Source organism: Saccostrea echinata, unplaced genomic scaffold, assembly GCF_033153115.1.
Source record: "Saccostrea echinata isolate AGI-Se365-2 ecotype Australia unplaced genomic scaffold, CSIRO_AGI_Sech_v1 ptg000033l, whole genome shotgun sequence".
Classification (NCBI taxonomy): domain Eukaryota; kingdom Metazoa; phylum Mollusca; class Bivalvia; order Ostreida; family Ostreidae; genus Saccostrea; species Saccostrea echinata.
In genome coordinates this window covers 15,121,691-15,142,457 of record NW_026889782.1, presented here as the reverse complement: position 1 = coordinate 15,142,457, position 20,767 = coordinate 15,121,691, and the positions used below count along the sequence as shown (strand labels likewise).

The window sequence follows — 20,767 nt, the reverse complement described above, 5'->3', positions numbered from 1 at the left end:
ATTCCATCTGTAGAATGTACATGTGTAAAGTAAATGAATTTATCTACAAATCTTCCAATTATATTCCAACTTTTTTGTCCAGGTGATCAAACCTTTAATATATATTTAAGGAAGCTCCAAACACTAATGAAAAATGTTTTAAGAAAGTTGTATCAAATAAAGGTGTACATATTGATTTTATGTAGCTCATTTTTAACATAGAATATCTGTACCTGCCATATTTCTCCAGGAAAAATGTTTAAAGACAATGAAGTATTCACATGAATGCTGTTTACTTATACATGTACTAGGAAAATATATGCAGGTCATGTACATGTATCCAATTACTATATTCTGGTCTAACGTATTAGGAATACATGTCTTTTCAACTGTTTTTCAAATTGTGTCATTTTCTGAAGATTTCTGTTTATTTTCTTTTTCTTCAAATGGTAGATCACTTCAATTACATACAGTAAAACACTCTAACAAGGAAGTGCCGGGATGGAAATCTTGCTTCGTTATAATCATAATTCTTTCCAACTGTTATGTATTCAATACATTTGAAGTCAAGAAGAATGAAAATCGCTTCGCTTTAAGCGTCACTTCATCATAAGCATATTCGCTATAAGCATGTTTTACTGTAATTAGAACTTTTTCAGTGAGTAGTGTTTACAGCTTAAACATTGGATTGGTACATGTAAAAGAAGAAGTTTTACATTTAAGCTTTCATATTGACTGTAATTAGATTAATTCTTCAGCATTTTTATTGTGCACTTTTGTTGACTAAGTAACATTCCCAGAAATAGCCATGGCAAAATATATAAAGGATAAGATTCAGTTCATATACCACAGGCATTGAGAAATAGCAGAACATGTTTAATTGTTGAAACCAGTGTAATACTGAACTTTTTTTACAATTCTCAATTTCTGGAAGTGGTCATTAGAAAATTTGTCCAAAGTCTGCATGGATATTGCACCTATTTATGAATAGGTTCTTTGTATTCAGGAGTAGTCTCTCTTGTTGAAAATTCAACTATAACATGTTGGATTTGATTACTACATGTCATTTCCACCACAGACGAGGTGCTTGGTACTTGCTAATTTTCCCCACGGCTGCTTTTAACAATGTTGAGTCTCTTCAAATTGTCTTCCATCACTTGCTATGCTGAAATTGACGTCATATATGGTTACTGGACTTCAGCAAGCACTTCAATCTAACCAAACTTATTTTTTTTTTATCGAATCAAATTACATTAATAATGTAATCTTATTTTGTGATTAACTTTTCATACAGTCATAATTATTTACATCTTATGGCTTAGTGATAAATAAAAACTAAAAATGCACTTGTTTTTTACGAGACTTGCATGATGCATGATTGAATTTTTACTTACTTTATTATTGGAAATTCTGAATTCTGAAATGTAAATCAAAACAGAAATACTAAAGCTACATGAACTTCAATAAATCATTACATGCAATAGCAATCAAATGAACACTGATGAAATCAAGAAATCCTTGATATTGTACAGATTATCAATAAATCAACCTTACTGCACCTGAATTTGACCCCTTAGTCAGACTCTTGGAAATAGTAGAGTGGGATCTTTAGCTGTATCCAGGGACGCCATGTAACCGTTTCGTCGTAGGACCTTCTCGTTTTATGGCTACACGCCACTTTAGTTATATTACAGCATGGTTTGGTATACCTGTGACCATTTTAACGCCCACAACGAGGAACTCAAAGGTATATAAGCATCGCAAACTCGTAATCAAGTTGATAAACAAAAGCGAGAAAGTGAAAATAACGTGTTAAAGCGCACGTGTGACATGATCAAGCGTCTTTCGTATACCCCATAACGACACAGTAAAATTTAGAACCAGGGACGGTGGTCGGCGAACCCTTTTAGCATAACTTTTTGTCCCCATACAAATAGTTGTTTGCTATAACCTCTGGTAATTTATATTTTATACTCACTAGTGAAGAAATCACTGATTCAATCTTTTAACTAAGACCTGAAAGTATTAGGTCTTTCTGTGTTTACTAAAGGGTTTGTTTAAGGGTAGTTTAAATTAACATTTTGGTTTAAAGGGTGGTTGGTTTGTTTTTATTTCAGGTGCAGACTGCAGAGCCAAAGAAGAGTTTGTGTATATTTATTTGAATAAAATAAAATAATAAAAACAATTTATATCCTGTTGTCTTTCATTCAACATTCAGATTAAGGAGCCCCACAATGTTACGCCGCTAAACATAGACAGCTGTAAATCGTAACAGCTAGATAAAAAAAGAAGTTACATGTAACCTATCATTTTTTTATGTCTGTTAGAAAAAAAAAATGTTTAAATTAAATATTGCCGAATTATAGAAAGGGTTTTCAAAATCAATGATGGCCAACAAAAGCATTGAAAAAAAAACAAACTTATAAGTAATTTTACATGGTAGACGTCTCTAGTTCTGGGTATGGCGACTGAAAAATCATATTGCGATTTCTTTCAATGTAAAACTTTGTATTGCAATATATCACAATATTATTAAATTCATTTTCGCTTTTTTCTATATTTTTTTTTAATTACGAAAACACAAACGCAAATATGTGTTCTTGAATTGCAAATATCAATATTGCCTGGCCACGGGTGCCGGCGCTTGTGACTAGCTGAGTTTGCTGTGCCACAAGATAGTCTTGTTGCAGCTTTTCTCTTTTCCTTTCTTATCAACCTCTGTAGTTTGCCGCAATATATTACTTGAACAATGACAAGTAACTCTATGTGTACAATTTTACAGAATATCACACCAGAACCGGTACTCCCTCAAAAAAAAAAAACAAAAAAAAAACAAAAAACAAAAAACAAAACGATATGTATTGCGGACATTGACATCGGGATTCACTGGTTAACCGGTAATTGCGCACACACTACAGTATATCTATCGAAGATAGTATATTTCCATTATTTATAAATAAAAGGTTGTTAAAATATAAATCTCTTCAATATCTCGTAAAAAGACCTTACAAATGTTTAGAAAAAATGATTTGCCATATCCAATATTTTAAATACATTGAGTCGCAAACAGTAATTGTTCGAGAAGGTTAAAAGAGGACACATTTACATGTACATGTATTGTAGGTTTAGTTTAGATTTTTACCTAACATTTTTATTCGGAGCATTAGTCATGTATAAAATTAGGAGAGTAAGCTAAAAAAAATGTGGACACAATATATATTCACCGATGTTTTTCAAATCCGCATGTCACTGTGTTTCTGTGTTCCTTTTCATGGACACTGTAGCTCAGTATGTAACTAAACGTCATACTAGTTAACAAAACTCTGGCTCCGGGATCATGAAACTGTCTTAAGTCTCAAGTTAGACTTAACTCCATAAATTTGAACTTATAATTTAAGATTGATGTTAAAATGGATCACAAAAAATGACTTAGAGTTAAGATTGGAATTTTGTCTTAAATTTTAAGACTGCTCATGGGCAGTCTTAAGTTTTAAGATTGATCTTAAGTTCTTTCAAAATGGCCGATGTTGTTGGTTTTTTGAGACGTGTTCAAGGGGGAAATGTTGATACTGTCCGGCGAAGACGGCGTCTCCCTCGCCCCAAGCTTTTCAGGGATCGGTTGAATCCACTGGACCTCCGAACAGATGACGAGTTGTTCGAGAGATATCGTTTTCGCCGCCCTACGATAATGTTTATTTACGACACCATTCAGGACAGAATAACCCATCCTACCAAGAGATCGTTGGCCCTTCCAGCGATGATTCAGCTGCTGGTTTTCCTCCGGTTTGTGGCTACAGGAGCCTTCCATCAACTTGTGGGGGATGCCATCCACATCTCCAAAGCCACGGTATGACGATGCATCCCTAGGGTGGCATCTGCAATAGCGAATGTTGCTGGCCGTTTTATTCGCTTTCCTTCTGGACAGGATGCCACCAACGTAAAGAGAATGTTTCATGCTATCGCAGGTAAGAATCCATGGCTTTTTACTTACATGTGTTCGTGACCTTCGCATTGAAAACAAACAACAGCGCCCCCTTGAATCAGTAAACACGTTTCGTTCTATAAGCATTTCGGTTCTACCTTTTCCACCCAAATCTCAAGTCATTATTTTAAATGCATTTATGTATTTCTTACATCTAAGAAAAAAAATTAAGGATCCCTCAAACATTATCAATTGTAATCATTATATATATGTGTTTTGGTGAGTGTGTAGTGTTACTAAATAACATGTACATACAATATGTGGCAGAAAAGGGGTGGGGTGGGGTGGGGTGGGGGGTAACTCCAAAATCAATCATATTGTACATTGAAATCTTTACTATTCTACTCTTCATAACTTTATTATCATGTTCAGTAAATAATTAATCCTATTTTGATATGTTCATAACTATAACCTTTAATTTGTATGATTTTAAAATTATAAAGGGAATCAGATATCATCAAAAGGTATATATATTTACTCACACAAACAAATTGAAAACTTATGATATTTGCTGCTATTGACCTGATGAAAATATTAGTCTATGAAATCTATTTATTGTAGGGTTCCCTGGTGTCTTGGGATGTGTTGATGGTACTTTTATCCGGATCAAAACTCCTACTGAAAATGAGCCTGATTATGTTAATAGAAAAGGATATCATTCTTTAAATGTCATGGTAATTGTAACAAAATATTTTTGATTCAAAATGATTTTAAATCAAAAAAAAAAAAAAAAAAAAAAAAAAAAAAAAAAAATAAATTACAAGAGCTATCAGCTTTCAGTGATTTAAATTTAAAAATAAAGTATGCAATAAATCCACTTATATGTGAATTCATCAGTCATTAACTTTAAAGATCTATAACATACATGTATTTTGAAAATTAAATTAATAAATTAATGTTTAATTTAATCATATTTCAGATGACCTGTGATGCTAATTTCGTGGTGACAAACTGTGTTGCCAAATAGCCAGGATCTTGCCATGATTCAAGGGTTTTTCGAGAAAGTGTTCTCTGTCAGCAGTTTGAGAATGGTGAATATCCCATGCAGAGTTAATTTTTACTGAATTTTGATGGAATATTATAACTTAACTGTGATATTTCTATACCTCCCTGAAGATCTATATGTAATAAGTATATAAGAAAAATATGGTAAATAAAACAAAACTAAATAAAGAACAGTATATGTACATGTAGTTAAAATATTTTCAACATCTGCTGAATCATACTGAAATCTTTGTCATTTTGCTTTTCAGACCTTCTAGTAGTTCTGAATTCATTTGTTTTTAATATGTTAATTTTATGATTTTTCAGGTCAGCATAATGGTATACTTTTGGGGGACTCCGGGTACCCTTGTCGGACATACCTAATGACGCCTTACAACAATCCCAATGATGTCAGGTACAGAGAGCGATACAACAGTGCACTGTGTAGAACACGAGTCCTTATCGAGCAGACATACGGTATACTGAAGAGAAGATTCCCTTGCCTTTCCGTTGGCTTTAGAACAAGACCAGAAAGAGCCTGTCAGTATGTGATAACCTGTGTTGTCCTGCATAATATAGGGATCCTGAGGCAAGATATTGTGTCCCTTGACCCACGTGACCAAATCATAGCCGGCCCAGATGTGGATGAGATCAATCACGGTAACAACAATGGCTTTGGATACAGAGAACTCATTGCCAGACAATGTTTTGATAATTAATTAATATTTCAGGCCACCCTCTTCTTAATTCATGGGAAACTAGGAAAAAAAAAATTATAACTTGTTCAATTCTTACATAATATACAATCATAATCACAAAGCAGAAGTCATTTATAAATTTATACTGCTTGCAGTTTATTTTTTTTTCTCCCATTTCACTTAAATCACACAGTGCAAGTGTTGTATCACTCTCTGTACCTAGCACATCATTGGTTTTGTTGTAAGGTTATAAACATACCATTACATTTCAGTATGTATCTGTCAGTGTGATAAATCATTAATAGTAATATTCTGTGTTCGTTTTAGCAATTAATATTACTACTACCAGTATATGAAATTACCTTAATAGTTATACCAGTATATGAACTTTTTACCTTAATAGTTATATTTCAACATTTATGTAGTTATAATAAGGTAATTACCCTTTTTATGTGGTTACTATTATATAAGATTTACGAAAACTGGAGCCCCCTTTAAGGTGCTAGAGGCTGAAGTTAAAATTTTTTTTTTCGAAAGTAAGTCAAACTCAAAGGTCAAGGTCATGAATTCAAAAGTGCTGGTACCCAATGAAAGGTCAAAAATAATTCTTGTGTGAATGAATCATAAAAGCCCTTGCTAGTTATCACTAACCTTTCAGAAGTTATAGCCGAGTTGAAAGGTGGGTTATTTTTATCAAAGATAAGTCACACTTAAAGGTCAAGGTCATGATGTCATACATGAAAGAAAGGTCTTGTCATAATGAATACTCATAATGTTTGGAAATACACATACAGTATGAGAATAATTGGATGGATGTTATCAATGTGTAAAGAATACATTTTACATACTTTAATTTGACCAGAGAGACACTTAATTATCAGCCAGAGGACAGAAAAGAAGGCAAAAAAGTTAAAAGTTTACAGACAAATATAGACAGACTGACGCCAGACAAATTGTGATCAGAAAAGCTCATAAGAATTACTATATATATAGTAACTACCGTATGATGTATGTCACAACAAATGTATCAACACCCATACATTACAGCTCCCATTACTGTAATACAAAGCTACGAGGGGTGATCAAAAAGTTCGCGAACTACGTGAATTATTTCCTTAAAAGAAATAAAATGAGGTTTTAATCTTCATTATTTTTTAAAGTAGTCCTCTCCGATTTTAATGCACAACTGCCATTGTTCTGTCCATGCGCGAATCACGTGATCCAGTCGGTCACGTGACATGCTTCGTAGTGGTCTGTTCACGGAAGCTAAGAGATTTTTCCGAGTCTTATATTTCTAACCATGCAAGTAATTTTTATAACAAGAACAGCCCATCTGTCAGAAATGGCCAAATCTCGGCAATAGGATGGGTGGATAAGGATATCCCTTCCCAGAATTAGCATGGCGACCATCACAACCCGAGTCCTCTGTCTCGGGAGCGTCGTTTATTCAATGTGGAAAAAGTATGGGCGCCTTCATTTTTTCATATCTCATATGTTTAAAGTCTAAAGTAAACGATATTTTAGGGATTTAATCATTATATTATTGCTCAGATATTCAACTATTTTTCTTACTGTAATTTGGCGATCTTTCAAAACAAATTGTTCAACTAAGGACACATCTTTTTACCGGCCTGCTTTCGCTGGGCAACAGAACAAACATCATTTTTAACCATCTCCCTGCCTTCATTAAAACATTTAATCCAATTAATGATTGGACTTCTGGTAAGTCTTTTGTCTTCATAAACCTTGTACAAATTATCATATTCTACTGCAAAGGAATTTCCGAGATATACGTCAAACTTTATAGCCCTTCGTTGTTCGAGTACGACTGAGTCAACCATTTTTTTTTTGGTCACAAGTGACGTACATACTGACGTCATTTTCACATTGTGACGTCACAAACACGGAGCAAAACATTATTTAACATTTGCTATTTATAGAACATATGTATGACTATATGTGTGCCAAATTTCATTCTGATCTGAATTGTGGCGTTTTAAATATAGAGATAGGTCGCGAACTTTTTGATCACCCCTCGTAAAGGCATGAATTACAGCTTTGTAATACATGTATGTTGATACATCTGTTGTGATGTCAGGCACATCGCACATGCAAAAACCAGTGTATTTATTACTACGTATTTAATAAAATTTACATTTAATTCATAAGGTGTTCGAAATTGAAAAAGGGATCTTTCTGTTTAATTTTTAACTTGACATGCTGTTTTTGAAGATGGACAAGCTGTTGTTGTTCTTTAATAAGCTTTCATCTTTCTTTGATGTTGATTAGTTCTTCTTGAAGAAGCATTTCTGGTGTAACTTACAAATGAAGCTCTGTTGATGAAGTGGTAGATGTGGAGGGCAGAGGCTGTGTTTGTGGTAACAAATGCTCAAGCTGAGTGGTCTCACTAGTCAAATCAAATTCATGCAAGGCATGGTTATCATCCAAGAAATCCACAACTGATTCTGCAAGAATGATTTTTTTTTAAAATTTAACTTGTTGTGTCATAATGCCCTTGCACTGGGGCATAAAAAATTTACATAATTTTTTGAATATACATTCAAATTCATATCTGAGATTTTTGATAATTAATTGATCTGATTTTTTTTTTATTCATATTTTTTATTGATGACTCTATCAACAAAAATTATCCTTGTAAAATTCATCTTTTTTTTATACCTTAATAGTTCACCATACACTAAATAAAACTAATCATTAATGTTATTGTGCATTAAAAGCTTATTCATTTATTATTATTATTCATTACCAGCTGCAGTGTCTATTCCACTAGGAAGGCCACATAGACTTGGTCTGCCTTCCAAGTTGTCCAACAACTGTTCACTAACATTCAGGGATGATGGTTTTATTCCCTCCCCCAGTCTTAGGGTTCAAAATAGCACTTTTCTTTTCTTTTGCTACAATAAAGATATAGACAATCCATACATGCCAACTTTTGAAAATTCCCATGGGGGATTTTGCGTGTATCAACAATTTTCAAAGTTTTAAATTCGCGACATTTTGTAGTGAAAATAAATGTTGATGCCAATATTAAAATTTATAGTATTGACATAATTTATTAATACAGCTTTGAGGATAAATAACAGAAACAAAATTCTTCCTTCCAATGCAAATACATGTATCTTAATTTGCTTAAATAGGTGCCTCTATCACTAAAGAAGTGATATGTATTTAGATAAACAACATTATGTTTGACCAAGACACATAATTTGGTGAAATATTGGAAAATGTACAACTTTCAGTTCAATAAATTTTTTTTGTAATGTTTTAGAAATATATGAGGTTTTGTTAATTTAAAGTTTCTGGGAAACATTTTAAGATTCTATATTAACATTTTACACAATTAGAATTTCCTAATCAGACATTAAATTGAAAGAAATATTGAAAAATTCCCATGCTTTTATTTTCTTATTTTGTTTATTAATTTTTTTTTTTTTTAAAATCTGAAAATCTCTTGGGCATGCACTGTTATATAATCAATATTATTTTAATTATTACTTATAAACTTAAATATCTTAATACAGTACTTCTAATATTTTTTTATGTATTTATAAATTCTCAGAAGAGCATCATACCTTTCTGTTTGATGTTCTGGTATTTCTTCTTTATTTCATTCACATCTCTGCACGAACTAAATGTACTTCCACTACGGAAAAAAAAACATGAATCTATTTAACAAACTATAAGAATTTAATGTTTCTTACAGTTGTGGTTAATTTTTAATATTTTATTTTCCATAGTAAAGAAAACATACATGTACTCATGTAGATACTTTGCAATATCTATTTATAGCTTTCGGGTTTCCCCTTTTGTGTATTTTGCTTTCCTATTAAATTGCATACAATATTTTAAAATCTTGTGACTATTGTATCTTGTATATGCATGAGTTATCTGCTTAAAATCAGCTGTTGTAATGCATAGTCCGAGTTTTTAAGTTCGTTAGTGGTTGTGCTGTCGTATAATCACAAGACATATATATCTGCATTACTGAGAGTATGAACACCGTTGAAACCATAGGTGCTTGAGGACAGGACCCCCCCCCCCCCCTCAATACAGACCCCCGGGCCTTTTCGACTTTTTTTTCATAAACTATCTTTTAGTAACATATTCGTGATATAATCCATACAATCAGTCCGAAAAATTACGAAAAACAAACATTTTATAAAAATTCGTAACTCTATATATAAAAAACAACAAGGTTGCCAACTTCGTCTGTCATCCGAGAGGCACTACCAAGGAATTTTTTTTTAAATGTACTATAAAACGGTACTTACCAGTAAAAACGGTTTGATCACGCCGTGTCCCAAATATTTCCTTCACTAAACATCTGCATGTCACAATAATATAAGTTTATTTATTGGGTCAAATGGCATGATTTTCACCGACAAGTTATCGTTTTTTGAACTGATCAAAGCTTATCCAACGGAAGTGAAGGCATTACGTCACTTATCGCAAGGAGGATAACTCTGCTGCTTACAGTCCCTGAAACGTTCTACTTTCCCATTTTTCCGTTCGCTCACCGTTCGTTCAGCGTGCGTTCACCGTTCGCTCTCCGTTCACAGTTTTGCGTTCACCGTTCACCGTGCGCTCGCGTTCACCGTTCACAAAGCGTTCAGCGTTCGCTCTTCGTTCCGTTCACCTTGCGTTCACCTTGCGTTCAGCGTTCACCTATCGTTCAGTTGTGATTGCCATTCGGAACTCCCAAGTGAAAGGACTTATCTTTTTGTAGGTAAGGAATTACAGATTTTTTAATTTAATACTAACATATCGTGTTTGAAGAATCATTATTTCATGGGGGAAAAATCTAAGATATATATTTTTATTATTCTAACTTAGCTATAAGGTTATTTATTAAATTACTCTGGAAAAAAAATGTTGTTATAAGCACATCCTGTACCTATGTAGAACGATGCTGAAATATTAAATTTAACTAAGGCCAATGTGCAAATACTTCAAGCACTGCAACATTTTGATGTTTAGTTAAAGACGACAAATCGTTAATGGAGATATAATTATCCAAGTCAAATAATTACGCAGCAAAATTACGAAAATATTTATTTCTAACGCGTTTTTTTTATTCAATTACTACAGAAAATATGATAGAACTAGTTCTGAGAGTTATACATAGTACTGTGGATATCCTGTTAATTTATTATCTTTGGAGAGAATGAAATTGATAGTGTGTTTAAAGGAAATATTTATTTAAAATGTAATGCACTACAGAATATTCGCTACTATAATACATGTATGTAAAGTCTATAGTTATAGAGAAAAAATCTTTCTTCACCGTAACTTTATATGTTTGCTATTCGATATAATTAATACCCCCCCCCCCTTTTCCCCTAAATAATTACTTAGTCAGTACTGTATTTCCAGAAAATTTTAATTAACCTGTTAAAAAAAAGTTAAGGTCTTTTTTAGAACAAAAATTTCAGTCTCAAAACAAACATGCACCTAAAAAAGTCACAAAACAATAGTAGTTCAAAATGTACACGTGTCGGCGGTGGTATTTGAAATTGGCAGAGAGTATGTTTCAAATTCAAGTGTTAATGCCCAATATATTTTATTCGCTAATTATTCAAATGTTGGTATCAAATCTAGAAATGATAAAAATAAATGTTATAACTTGTTGGAAATACTCGCACTTCGTCTTCGATGTGACGAAACTTTCACACCTGCACAGTGTCGAATGATTTTGATTGACAGGACAAGCACGTGGACTTCGTGTGAACTTGAAGCAGGAAAATAAAAACGAGTAATACTGTCAAACAGATGGATATGATTTGTTGATAAAAAAAATTACTTTCACTGTCTAATATATTTAGAAAAAAATATCAGAGTTATTGTTTGATATAGGTGCAAACATTTAGTGAAGCCTGAAAGGAAGGGGGGGGGGGGCTGAAACGGAATCTCTCTCTCTCTCTCTCTCTCTCTCTCTCATTTGTCTGTTTGATAAAAATTATAACAGCATATTACTTAAATATCAAGTTCTGAAAATTGAATTTATAACAAATAATATGAATATATATCTTTGTATTATCTTGTCTGAGTATAATCACGGCCATCTACAATCGCTTTAATTCATTCTATAAGTCAGAAGTTTTCTCTGATTTGTTATCAAATAAGAATAAACATTTTTATTTTCCAACTAAAAAAATATCTTTTATACTTCAGCGTTCGGCAACAATTGCAATGTTTTAATGCGTTAAAAATCGTGTAATTAAAAACTTAATGTGCATGAATCGTCTTTCTTAGGACAATTTTGGAGAATTTATTTTATTTACTTATTTATTCATTCATTTATTGGTTTACTTTTTTTTTGGCACCTGACATTATAATACAATAAAATAGTTTCAATGCAAGGAAAAGATCAGAGGCATTCCGAATATATCGTTCATCTTGCGTTCACCGTTCGTTCACCGTTCACTTTGCGTTCGCGTTTGCGCTCCGTTCGCGTTCAGCGTTCGCTCACCGTTCACCAAGTTGCGTTCAGCGTTCACACATCGTTCACTCACCGTTCGCTCTGCGTTCGTTCAGGTTCGTTCACCGTTCGTTCAGCGTTCGCTCACCGTTCAAGTGGGAAAGTAGAACGTTTCAGGGACTGTAACTGAGAAGTTCCGAGTGTACATGGAAACAATGAAAAGGTAAGAGAATTATGAAAATCTTAATTTGGCGCATATTTACAAAATCGAAAAAAAGTCTATTTTAAGAAATAATAATTAAAATCAAGCCGCGATGAATTGCAAGCATTCTTTATCATCTTGGGTGCTGGAAAATTTGGTAGAAGGCAGTCAAAGTCAATATATTGACACGGAGGACATCAAAAACAAATATGAATCTGATGTTACCAGTAGACCAATTGGTAATGTAATTAAAAAAACATTTAAGAATGTTATAGTTAAAGCAGTTCGCTCAACAGAAGACTGGTCCAAATTAACACAAAGTATTTTGGTCTTTCATGGAACATGGAGTCTGCCACTCAATCTGAAATAGAGTTTATAAATATTCCCTCATTATTACCACCAGATTTTTTTGTGATAACAAACAATATAAAAGAAATAAAAATTGGACACTTTACTGGAGAAATAATAAATGGAAGGAAATCCATGATTGAAACTGATTTACAGTCAGATGGAAAATATTCACTTAATATGATGGGGAAAAAAATTGACCCTGAAAATTTAGGTTTACAAAGTCAATTTTCACTAACTTCTCAGTCTGTGAAATCATTATTTAAAATCATTGGACATCTTCAATACTGCAGAGGAGTGAATACCATCGAAAGAAAAGAATTACCCCATTTTCAGGAACATATTTGTAGTGTTGGTGATGAGAATAGTGAAATTCTTCAATTCAGGTCCAAAAAGTGTTTCAAAGTTCTGCCATTTAACACATCAAATGCCTCATCATGTTCAACTTGTAAGAACTGTAAAAAAATGAACATGAAACCAAAAATGAATAAATCTGAGTGTGATGCACAAAATACTGATGACAACATTACACACAAAGAACAAGTTACAAAAAATGAAGAGATTATACTACAAAAAACTGATCACGATAGTTTGAGTACAATTTTAAAGACAATTTTTCCTGAATGTTCTTTGAAAATGCAAACATTTCTAATGAACCAAAAAATGGCTTTAGAGCGAAACCCAAATGGAAGAAGATGGAGTAAAGAAATTGTTAGACTGTGTTTGACATTGTATTGCAGAAGTCCAAGGGTTATAGTGAACTGAGGAACAGTAATTTTCTGATATTGCCCTCTCAGAATTTATTACGAAAGTACAAGAACTCTGTTCACCAAGAGGGTGGGATTAAAAAAGCTTGAATGGATGGCTACTGAAGCCAAATTGAAGAATATTCCCCCTGCAGGATATGAAGGCGGACTCATCATTGACGAAATGTCGATACAACCAGATTTACAATTTCGTAAACAAAATAATGATATTGAATTGATTGGATTTACTGAATGTACTCCAGAGTCCATTGTTTTTGATCAAATGAAAAATGGCAAAAGAGAAAAAACTCTAGCTACTCATGTTTTGCAATTAGTATTTTTGGGCTTCACCGGTTTTCGCTTCCCATTTGCCAATTTTCCATCTCATACCGCATCAGGTCATGAACTTTATTTACTTATATGGAAATCTGTAAACATGCTTTCAACATTTGGGTTCACAATTCAATATATCAGTACAGATGGTGCCCAAAGCAATCGAGACTTGTACAAAATATTGATACCAAATTTTGATACTTTAAATCCAATTACATGTTCATTCAAAAACATTTTCTCTCAGAATGAAAATCAGAAGTTATTCTTTATCATGGACATATCACATGTGTTGAAAAAAATAAGAAATAATGTATCGAAAAGTGGAAAAGCTGCATTCTGTAAAAGACATTTGAAATATGAGGACACATTTATAGAATGGGATCACTTCAAAGGGGCATATCTGTGGGACATTTCTACAAACCCATTTCCTATCCATCACAAACTCACACAGGAACATATCTACTTAACATCAGAAAGTAAAATGAGGAATCATTTGGCTGAAGATGTGTTAAACAGTGAGATGTTGCATCTAATGAAACTTTATTGTGAGAGTTTAGGTGATGCTGGGCACAAGCTGGATGGAACGATAGAAATGTTGACCCATACTAGTGCACTAATAAGGAACTTTAGAGACTCTAGACCAATCACTGATGTCAGTGATGACAGACTGAAGGAAAACAATGATGCACTGCAATGGTTCATTAAGTGGGAACAGACAATCAAACAGGATAAGTTGATTAAAAACAAGGAAAAACATCTCATATCTCACCAGACAAGGGAAGATATAATTTCTTCAATTATGGGATTTGAAGAGTTGTGTGTATACAAATTAAAGTCTTGCAATGCATCCATCATCCCGAGTCGCGTCAATAGTGATGTGATAGAGAACATGTTCTGTCAGCAGAGAACATTATATAACGGGGCCAATACTAATCCAACCTACCTAGGTTATTGTCATTCAGTTAATTCAGTAATTCTTGGGCAAGCTTCAATATCTCGAAAATCTAATGTAGGTGGTGGTGAAGGAGCACAATTACCAGTACATTATGGTGTAAAACCAAAGGTATGGAATATAGCTGTAAAAAAAAATAATTAAGGGATTTTTTTTTTTGAAACATGCATCCTTCCATTGATGAACATTTATATTCTCTGAGAATTCACTCCTTAATTAAGGTGTTGAATGCAGTACATGTAGATAATCACTTTATAGGTATATAGGTAGTCTTAATCTTGAAAGAAATAACAGCTACTTAATGTATGGTTACTGTCATTAAAATCTTTAACTTTTAATAGAAAAGAGTACACTATTTTGGTTGCAAACAATTGGAATAATTAAAGAATCATTAACTAAGGGCAAAAATTACATGTAATTTGAAAGAAACAAATATAAACTGAATACATTACAAGTATCAGAAACCATATAAAATAATTTATAAATGAGCAAATACATGTATTGATAAATTGATATGTTTCAGAACACACAAAACATGCAGATAAGTGTACGTATCTTATTGGCAGAGTGCGCAAGTATAGACCCCCTCAGGCTCACCGATAATAGACCATTCCTCATCATCCTGTAAATTTGCACAATCCCTGTGGTACCACGAATTACAAGTATCGCAGCTTATCCTGTCCTCACCGTCAACATAATGTCCATTACATACTGCACAGTCCTCATCTTGATCATATACATCAGCTGCTGGAGTCTTCTTCTTGGCTCTTCCTTTACCCTTACCCTTTCCTTTACCTTTTCCCTTCCTTGATTGACATTCTGTGGGAATTATTGTAGGTGGGAGTCCTGAAGCCAGAGAATCAGAAGTAACACTGACAGGAGTTGAGGGAGGCAGCGTGGGGACACATCCACTTGGTCCTGGAATATCTTCAACTTCAGGCACAGAACGTGAAGATGCATCTGAGAGAAATTTGTTTGGACAAGGTATGGAATCACAATTTAAGATCACTCTGTTAAGATTTAAAAGTATATCTTCTTTTTTCTTTTGAGATGACATCTTAACTTCATACATTTGGCATATATGAAGTAAATCTTTTTTTGTGAAAGACAAAAGGAATTTTTCATTCAATACAACTTCAGATTTTAGCCACAAGTGTGAGCTAATTCTGTCGTTTGACTTGTCTTCTTTTAGGAACTGCATATTAAATGTCTTAACAGGTTTTCTGGACTTCTTATCCACAACTTTTTTACGGAGAGCCTTACCCTTTTCTTTTTTCAGGAAGGACAGATAGTCTCTCCGAAATTGACTGAACGACACCTTCAAGAATAACTGAATCACTGAATGATAGAGTTCTATGAAGTTTTCACAAGAGGTTACAATTGAGTGTAAGATACTTTCAATGTTTTCTTCATCACTAGATGTAACATAAGTAACAACATAATTCTTATTCAAAGTCTCAATCCAAAATTCAAATAATTCAGTGTTTTTGTAAAGTTCATCTGTCACATAACTGAATATGCTTTTCCCATGACACACTAGACTGATGTGTGTCAGTTTTTCCCTGCACAAAGTTTCAAGTTTCATGAAAAATTCAAAACTAGCATCAGTCAAGTTTGTAAGTCTTTCTCTTTCATTTTGTTTTCTTCTAGTTTCTTGCAAACTTCCAATATCCTTAGTTGAATCCTTCAACTCATCATATGAAATACACAATGAATTTAAAATGTTCATTTGACTTTGAAGTTGTAATACTTTAGAATTGTCTCCCTCCGCAAATAAAGAATTTCTTGTTTTCACTGATAAGTTGTGTTTCAGTTTTGCTAGAACATATCCACTGATGTACCTGATTTTTCCTCTTGCAGGTGCTAGTAATTCTTCTGCTGACACTGAAGTGCTCTTAATAGATTCAGGATCTTGCAAGTCTAGATGTCCTGATAAATCTTCAAAAAACTTTCTTTCCAGATAAAATAAAAGTGTTGTCAGAAACTGAAATTGTGGGCCACTGTCCTTTATTGAATAAATATTAAGCATTGATATTACACTGTCTTTGTATTCATCAGAACTGAGGTATTTATTAAATCTAACAAAAAAATCATTTTGCTGTTTGGCAGAGTATGTCTTTTCACCTTCAGGTAGACAAATCAAACCTATGTCTTCAATGACTGCGCGGCTAGGATAAGGCTGTCCGTAAAATATCAAACTGTTCTAACTGTAGTTACTTCTCTGAACTACCTAGATATGACGTCATAATAGCATATGACGTCAAGTCACTGCATACTTCAGCTGACATGACGGGGAAAGTGTCATAACTTTTACATTCCTTTCACATGACATGTAAAGATTTTTTAGCGTTGTTGCTTGATTCAAGTGTATGGATTGTTCTTTAAGCATAAGTGTGCGGTTATGATGTTGAACATTTGCAATTTAATATTGTTATTCCTTTAACTTGTCTGATATACATATATTCAAACAATAACAAAATATTGACTGTGAAACGCTCCCCATTACACGTCCGTGGATGGAGTTAGAATTTATAAATCGTGTATATATTTGACTGGCACAAGTGAATAATAAAGATAAATCGAAGATATTCTGTGTGAATCTACTAAAGAAGTATGTCCTCTAACTGAATTTTGCTGGGGGATCGTATGTAATTTATCCTATTTTGTATAAATTGCGATAAAGAGTGGAATATGCCCCCTTGCATGTGGGTAAGTTGAATTTCTCGTGGAATATTTTCCAAAGAAGTAAAATTCAAACTTGCCCCCAGCACTTTATATGTACCAAAGATCACGATGAATTGACATATGTGACAAATTTTTCTCAATAATGTCGTTTTGAACTTGTGCCGATGCGATTTTTGTGCAACATTTAGGAATTTATAAGTGTCCATCACGTGATCAACGAAGTCATGTGACATCACAGAAATACATTTTTATAATACTTGATTACACTCTCATCACAAATTGACTGCAAATTCATACATAGATTACAAATTTAAATTAAAATCTAGCTCAAAATAAAATGCGTATTTTAATGCATATTAAGCCTTCGGACAGCCTTAACATAGCTGCGTGAGGACTGCAATTGGTACCAATCATGGTAGATTTGAAAATTTTCCAGAATTCTCTGTTTAATGGAAAACATCTCATTTTCCAAAGGTGTTCCAACAAATTCAGAAAAAACTGAATCTAGAGCTGTCTTTGCATTTGATGAAAATTCTTCTGTTATAATTTGCTGTTCAATGAGAGAGTCTAAAATTTCCAATTTCTCAATTTCACTATCTGAAAAATCAGAGTCAGATTCAAAATTTGCATCAATATTTCTATTTTCTGAAAAGTCAAAATCATTATCATCACCACCATCATCATCATCATTATTAGAGTCTTCAGTTTTTTCACTTCTAATTCCCCTACAACAAGACAAATCATTTTGCACATTGCCTATGGTAAAATTTTCATGAAGCTTTGTAACATGGAGTGGATGCTTACGACATAATGTTTTTTTGAAGTTAATTACTCGTAGACCCTCAACTTGCTGTGCACGTCCTACAGCAACACCAATTTGCCCTGGCTGATAACAGTTTTCACAATTTATGACAACATTCCTCAAGGTCATTCCTTGTGCTTTATGCACAGTCATCGCATATGCTAATTTCAATGGTAACTGAGTTCTTTTTGCAATGGTAATCTTATCCACAGGATCAAAAGTTGTAAAAACTACTGGCTTAACAGTCACGACAGTATTTCTTTTTTCAAAAACAAATTTCACATCAACAGAGTCAGACATGAGTTGAACGACAGTGCCACATAAGCCATTCACTAAAGAATCACTTAAATTTCTGACAAGCATCACTGAACAACCAACTTTAAGTCCTAAATTTTTGGGTGCTAGGAATTTGCTTAAATAGTGGTTTGATCCTTCATCTCTTGATTTGTAGAGTTTGAGTTCTCCTGGTAAATTTTGCAATTTGTTATAATTGAAAATGTCAACATCATAATTACGGGCAAAGAGATGAATACATTCTTCCTCATTGGGCAGTGGTCGGTCTAAAGACTTCAGGAAAGCTACACTTTCATCCGATGGATCTCCCATCTCAAGTTCATTTATGCATTTGATAAGTGTTGTGTCACTCTGTCTATGAATTATGTTTAATTTTACTTTATGTGGTAAGCAGTTATTAAACCATGGTAGTTTGTAACAATGGTTACCTGGATCACCAATAATTTCATTAGCGACTGGGGGTAACTGATAAAAGTCACCAGCAAGAATAACTTGCATTCCCCCAAAATATCTGTCATTGTTTCTTATATTTCTACACAGCATTTCTAATTGATTAAATGTTTTGGCACTAATCATTGATATTTCATCAATTACAAGAAGATCTGTAATTTCAATATTATTTTTCACTTTCACAAAACGTTCGTCTGTTAAAACAAGGTGAATAAGTTCTTCGGTGACATGCCTTCCATCTTCTATTCCGGCTCATTTGTGTAATGTAACTGCCCCCAGATCCCCGTAATGAGTCGCAGCTATTCCCGTGGAACACACGATTGCGACATGTTTTTCTTTACTATATTTTTTAACAATCCTCTTCACAAGAAATATCTTTCCTGTGCCCGCCTGACCACTAATAATCAAATTATGGCCATTTGAAAGACGAAATGCCAACTCCTGGTCTTCGTCAAACATTGTGAACTCTAAAACAGCTGACTTTCCGTCTTTCGCGGACTTTTTGTTTACATTTTTCGTAATTCTCTTACCTTTTCATTGTTTCCATGTACACTCGGAACTTCTCAGTTAAGCAACTTATATTATTGTGACATGCAGATGTTTAGTGAAGGAAATATTTGGGACACGGCGTGATCAAACCGTTTTTACTGGTAAGTACCGTTTTATAGTACATTTTAAAAAAAAATCCTTGGTAGTGCCTCTCGGATGACAGACGAAGTTGGCAACCTTGTTGTTTTTTATATATAGAGTTACGAATTTTTATAAAATGTTTGTTTTTCGTAATTTTTCGGGCTGATTGTATGGATTATATCACGAATATGTTACTAAAAGATAGTTTATGAAAAAAAAGTCGAAAAGGCCCGGGGGTCTATATTGAAGGGGGGGGGGGTTCCTGTCCTCAAGCACCTATGGTTGAAACTGCCACAGTCTAGTAGATTTTTAAGACATCAATGGTTTTCTTTTCAATTAGTTTTCATCAAAGTTTAATTTTGTGGCAATGCATAATGATTTGGGGAAATGTGGTATGTCAACACTTACGCATTAACTAGGTCAGTGACCTCTTTCCTATCAGCAGAAGTCCTCCCTGACCCGTCTAATTTTCCGAAGAGTACCTTCTCCCTCTTTTGTACCTCCTCTACTAATGTAATCTCGTCCCTGGGGTCCCAGTTACTTTTTCTTCTTCGTTTTTTGGGAGTTTCTGCATCCATTGCGTAACTTATGTAAGCAAACGAAAATTCTATCTCCAAAACATTGGGGAGTTCCACATTTACCGTATACGCTCTAAACACCGCGTGAGTTACTATGACAATAAAGGGTTTTTTAACTAAGACAAATCTTAACTAAGTTTTTGCGAAGATCGTTCTGTGATCCACTTAAGTAAGCGATCTTGGCTAAGTCTAAATCTTAAATTAAGTAAAAAATCTGACTTAAATTAAAGACAGTTTTATGATCCCGGAGCCTGGTCTCCTTTACACTTTAAGTTCTGGTTGTTATAACTGCAAAAAAAACTCATTGCAATATTTATGGAAGAATTGATTTTATTTCTCTATATGAAAAAGAGATGATAAAAATTCCTTTATATCCCTTTGAAAAAATTATCAGTAGAGCTTATGTAAGAGCGATATACTGCTTGCTTGAGGGGGACTGGAATCTCCCTCAATGATATACTTTGTTTTATTATACAGGTACTGAACTTAGATTATTTTTAAGTTCGTAACTAGAATTGTATTTTATATGCAGTGCAATTATAAGGTGCGCAATGGAAATATCACTTCTTTGTAGAAGTTGTAATAACAAGTTCCTCATTTCCCATACAAATAGGCCCGGTCTCTTTATATATGCTTTTAATAAAACTCAGCTGCACTAAGAATAT

General features: G+C 33.5%; 2 pseudogenes; one reads left to right on the top strand and one right to left on the bottom strand.

Moving 5' to 3' along the window:
- Window positions 1-3,496: 3,496 nt before the first annotated feature.
- On the top strand, window positions 3,497-5,664 carry LOC133198179 (putative nuclease HARBI1; annotated as a pseudogene).
- Window positions 5,665-7,962: 2,298 nt separating this feature from the next.
- LOC133198178 (nuclear apoptosis-inducing factor 1-like) lies at window positions 7,963-20,102 on the bottom strand (annotated as a pseudogene).
- Window positions 20,103-20,767: the final 665 nt, after the last annotated feature.